The sequence below is a fragment of the Rhinolophus ferrumequinum genome, chromosome 9 (assembly GCF_004115265.2).
Source record: "Rhinolophus ferrumequinum isolate MPI-CBG mRhiFer1 chromosome 9, mRhiFer1_v1.p, whole genome shotgun sequence".
NCBI classification, from domain to species: domain Eukaryota; kingdom Metazoa; phylum Chordata; class Mammalia; order Chiroptera; family Rhinolophidae; genus Rhinolophus; species Rhinolophus ferrumequinum.
In genome coordinates this window covers 6,549,980-6,555,468 of record NC_046292.1, presented here as the reverse complement: position 1 = coordinate 6,555,468, position 5,489 = coordinate 6,549,980, and positions in this window count along the sequence as shown.

Here is a 5,489-nt window from a genome sequence, read left to right as displayed (position 1 = left end):
TGTCACTAAGGGACCATTCCCCAGCCTGTAAGCTCTCGGAATGAATGGGGCCCATTGTGTCTCTGAGTTTTGAGCTGGGAACAATGGGAGCCCTGTTGAGAGTCTCCTGAAGTAACTTAACCTCCTGTGTTGTTTCACCAGGGAAGCAATTGGAAGTGGCAGCTAGAGGCCCTCCCTGTGTGTGACCTCTTTGCTGCAATCTGGAGGGTGGTGACTGTAAATTACTATTTACTCTTCAGTTTTTGGAGAAACACAAAATAAGTTATGAGGAAAAGCAAGTTTCTCTCCTGAGTGTTTACATCTCTCTGGATGCTCAAATATATAGATTTCCCCATATACATGTATGTTAGCTTCTTTCTAGGCTCTAGCTACTTTATATTCTTTCATGTATTTCTCAGTATTCTTTTTCTTTGCACTTTATACAAATTAAAGACATTTTTAAAGCTTCACGTATACTGTAAACGCAAATAGGTGCTCTGCCAACTGGGCAAATTAGGGGACCTCAGCTATATTAATGCCTTATTTGGAATTTTTAATGGGTAATTTTTTACATATTGGTTTATGACTGTCAAAAACTCACTGAAATTGTAAAAAAAAAGAACAAGTAAAAGCAACTTACCTGCTATTCTTCTAGGGCTTTATGGTCAATCATCATTATTTCATTATTCTGGGGATTTTTTGTTGTTGTTTTTTTAATCAAGGTGAGATTCCCATAATACAAAATACACCATTTTAAAGTGGACAATTCAGTGGCATTTAGTACAGTCACAGTGTTGTGCAACCACCACCTCTATCTAGTTCCAAAACATTTTCATCACCCCCAAAGGAGACCCCGTGTCTATTAAGCAGTCACTCCTGGTACCCTCTTCCTCCCAGCCCTAATTTACTTTCTGTCTCTATAGAGTTACCTATTCTGGTTATTTCATATAACTGGAATCATACAGTATGTGACCTTTTATGTCTGGCCCTTTCGCTCGGTGTAACATTTTAGAGGCTAATCCACACTGTGGTGTGTTTCAGTACTTCATCCTTTTCATGGATGAAAATAGTCCCTTGCTTGGATGCCGTATTGTGTTTTTCCATTTATCTCTTGAACATTTGGGTTTTTTTAATTTCCTTTTTGGCTATTGTGAATAATGCTGCTGTGGACATTTGTGTATAAGTGTTTGTTTAAATAACTTTTTAATTCTTTTGGATGTATACCTAGGAATGGAACTGCTGTGTTTTGTTTTGTTTTTTTAAACCATAGCAAGCTTCCTTCTCCCTCTCCAGTAGTAGGATGAGGAAAATTAGGTATATTTTGTATATGAAAGGGGCCTAGGTGAATCCGGAGTCCTTAATTTTGGTTTCCCTTGAACTTTCTATAAGCTCAACGTCAGTGAAATATTTTGTCATTAACCACATTAATGTACTCATTTTGTAAGTAATGACTAGTACTTGGTTTAAAATTAATCTTCCTTTCTTTATAAGTGGTCACATTTGCAGTGCCTCGTGAGAAACTGCCAATCGTGGCCATGTGACCTTTGGTAGGTTACTCAATCTTTTTGAGCTTCCTCTTCCTCTTCTGTTCAGTGGGGATAATAGGACCCACCTACCACCTAGGATTATTATACATTCCCCTCTCTTCCTTTTACAGAAGGAAGTTTTGCATTGGAGCTAATCCACCATTTAACAGTTCTTTCAAGAGCCATAGGATATATTTTGTTTCACAAATTTGGTATTTAATTCAGAAAACTAAAAGGTTGATAATCTGAAAATTCTATACAGCTATAGTTATTAAATGACTTGCAAACTATGTTCCCTGTTCATATTTTGCTATATTTAATCTTCTGGGTTTTTTTAGACTTCTTGGGAGGTCTCAGACTGCAATAACTAATGCTGAAGCAGCTAACTTTTTTACATCCTGGGGTCAAGCTAATATTTTAATGAAAAGGATTCCTGCTTTTTTCAAAGAACTGGTTGAAGCAGAAGTAAATTCCAACAAGCAAATGTCCAACTGGGCTGTATAATGAAGTCTAATAATTTAAAACAATTCCTATGTTTCAATGTTCTGTTTTATCCTGTGAGTGGTAAGATAAGTATTCTAGGTGGGTGGTGGAGGAAGACACCGAGAAATAGAATGAGTTGTACCCAGGAAAGAGTTGGAGTTGTGACAAATGGACTGTTAACTTGGAGTGTGAAGCCTTTATTGAAGACAGTCAGCCAAGAATGGTCATCTTAGGCAAAATAAAAGACTGCAAATCTACCACTGGAATGGTATCTTATTACAGTGGATAGTTTGAAATTATTACAGAAAAAATAAACCAGACCATTTTGCCTAGAGCTTTTCAACCACTTTCCAGTCCATTTTTTTCTTATCCTATTCATTATTAAGGCCAAAGAATGCTCTTCTTTGCCTCTCAAATTGTTTTCCAGCATTAATATGTAAATTAAAACTGTCAGCATTCCCACAGACCCCGGAACAAGCCGTAATTGCTTCCAGTCTGTCTGGCCCTGGAATTAAAAAGATTTAGAAACTGGATTAACTAGCATTTAATATTTTCATTAAGTTGGAAATAAAAAGGCTTTTCTGTATATTCCACTAGAATTCGGCCTTTTGACATCCTAACTCATTTCTTTTTGAAATCCCTCTCCCTGCTCACGCTAACAGCCAAGTGGAAAGACTCTAGTGCTGAAACGGCCTCCAACACAAGGGGTGGGTCAGCAGCATTCTCGAGAGTTCACGATGGACAGTCCTTGCTGTTGCAAGCGGAGGACCAGGAAGGGGAAGAGGTTTGAGGCTGTCAGCTGGAAGCTTCCTGATGCTTGTCTTACTCGGGGATGATCACATTCCTTACAGCCTCAGACGATAGACTATAATTAAAAATAACTAAGTAAGAAATTTCCTATAATGGAAGTCAAGGAGAGCTACCACTTTTGTTTTGAGTTAGAAAAGAGGAAGATAATGCTGGTAAGGGTTCTTTCTAAGATGATGCATCAGCCACACATCCTCTGCCCCCAGCTTCTGGCAGCTGTGACCATGAATTCTTGAGGCCTTCCCAAAAGAACCTCTGATTTTGTGTTATAGTCATAATTTCAATACATGGTTTAAGAGATTATCTTAATCATGTCTGTTTATACTAAAATGTCTTAGTAGATCAAGTACTTTTTTTGTTGCTACTCAGTTGTCATATTACATGGGGCAGTTTTTTGAGGAGATTAATGGTTTTGGGGGTTGGGATTTTTTTGGCTTGTGTGTAAACCTGGTTCCTTTGCGCCTGGTATTATTCCTCCAGCACTCATAAAGCAGGTCAAGTTGAAAACCTAAGCACTTACCCCAGTAATAATCAGAGATAGGTAATTTAGGCAAAAGCATATATTTGGCCTGGATTAGATTATAACTGATTGCCTTAACCCTGATTTGACCATTATCTTAAAAAATGTGGTGCTTTTACTACTTCATCTTTTTTAATAAAAAAAAAAAAAACTTTGTTAGCATCTCAAATTTTACATCAATTTTATTCCAGGTCTTGGTAAATTATACCTTAGATTTGGTTTATAAAGCTCTGAGCTTATTCTCATTTATTTAAATATTTTGTTACATCCTTACTCAGGAAAGGAGCATTTGTACTTTTGGAGCAAACGGAAATCTCAGTCCCTTGCCCTTAGCCTTGTAGTATTTCTTTTCATCCTGTCTTCCAGAAGTATGAGTGGTGTTTTTCCTCTGCAAGAACATATCATAAGCAAGACTCCCTGTAAAGGAGTATATGTAGACGTACCTAAATCCACCTTGCATTCTTAGAAAGGAAAATGTGGGCTGTCTTTTTAAGTTGTGAGCTTGTACTCATTCATGCATGCCTGTTCTGACTGGACCAGTAGCACTTACGTGGCTCCCACAAGGCACTTATGACCTCCCACAGTGCTGCTCCTGCCAGGATGGGAGATTGCTTGTGCCAGGTTAATTTTGTTATAATCAAAGCACTGAACAGATTGTATACACTAGGCCCTTTTGGTTTGAAAAACTTAAAATGCGCTTTTCCTTGGTGGGGATTATGTCTTGAAATTGAAGAGAAGAAAACATGTTTTGGAAAAATCTTAATCACTGTGTGGGAGCAAGGGAAGTGTCTATCTGCTACCACTTCTGATTATGGCACTTATTCTTTCATGAGTGCCGATACATGCCAGACATATTACTTGGCTCTTTTTGTTACATATTCTAAAATGGATATTGGATGGAGTCCTTTTTAAAATAAGACTCTTAAATGTTTATGTAATTAATAGAGGTTTTGATAGACTGCATCATCAAGAGGTTTATTTTACAGTGATAAAATTGTGTTTTAAATAGACCTAACAATAAAAAAACCTGTTATTCTAGCATAGCTAGATGAGTCCCTAGGACCCTTATTTCAAATGTGTACCTGTATATTACAAAGAATATCACCTTTGGAAATAATCCTGACCTATACAATTTGATCTAAGTGATCTCTTTCATCTATAATTTTTAATCTCATCTTTTAACCAATCTTGTAAATACACATCTCATTAAAATACTTGTATTATTAAGTTGTTTTGGAGAATATTAAATGGAGAAGAAGTTGCAAAACTCCTTTAGGGGAGGAAAAATATTTTTCCTCTACCCTTTTATGTTCTTAACTGGGACTCCTGTAATAAGAGACAGATTAACGAGAAAAGCATACAAATTTATTTAATATAAGTTTTATGTGACATGGAAGCCTTCGTAAGGAAATGAAAACCCAGAGAAATAATTAAACCTGAGTGTTTTTATGCTAGGTTTGATGAAGAGTGGAAAGTCATGGAAAGATACGATAGGACAAAGGCAAGCTAAGGATAGTAAACTGAGGCAAACTTAGCAAGATCTGTTTGTTCAAATTCTTCTCCATGTCCCTCATCTTTGGGAGGGAGATAAGGATACTCCTTTTCTCGAGGTATAGGGAGAGCACCTCTCATGAGAGTTTTATGACCTGCTTCAGGGGAAGGTCAGAGAGTCCTTCCTGCACCTGACATTTCTCAAATTCCTTCAGCTTAATATAGTCAATATGCCAAGGTGCCCTATTTTGGGGTAGAATGTCCTGAACCCTGTCGTTTCATTTGTAGTTCTACTTCTGCCAGTCTTACACTTAATTTTTATCCCTTTTGTCAAGTCGCCTTCCAAATATTCATGTAGATATTTTATTAAGAATGATTATTAACTGTATAAATTGCTTTGAAACTACCATATAAGGAACTGTATAAAAGCTAAATAATACTACTTTCATTAAAATTATTTAAAATCTTAAAATCTACATTTCAAGAATACTAAAGTAAAGTGGAGGCATTGTGTCTGGTTTGACTAAAGGAAGCTTATACGTATTCATTTTCTAGGTACTTGCAGTAATAGGAAATTAAGATCATAAAATAAAATTAATGTGGGAAAAAGACCACAATCCTGTTACTCCTGTCTTTTCCTTTCTTCGAGATGAGACAAATTAATTTTTGTTATATTTTTCTTT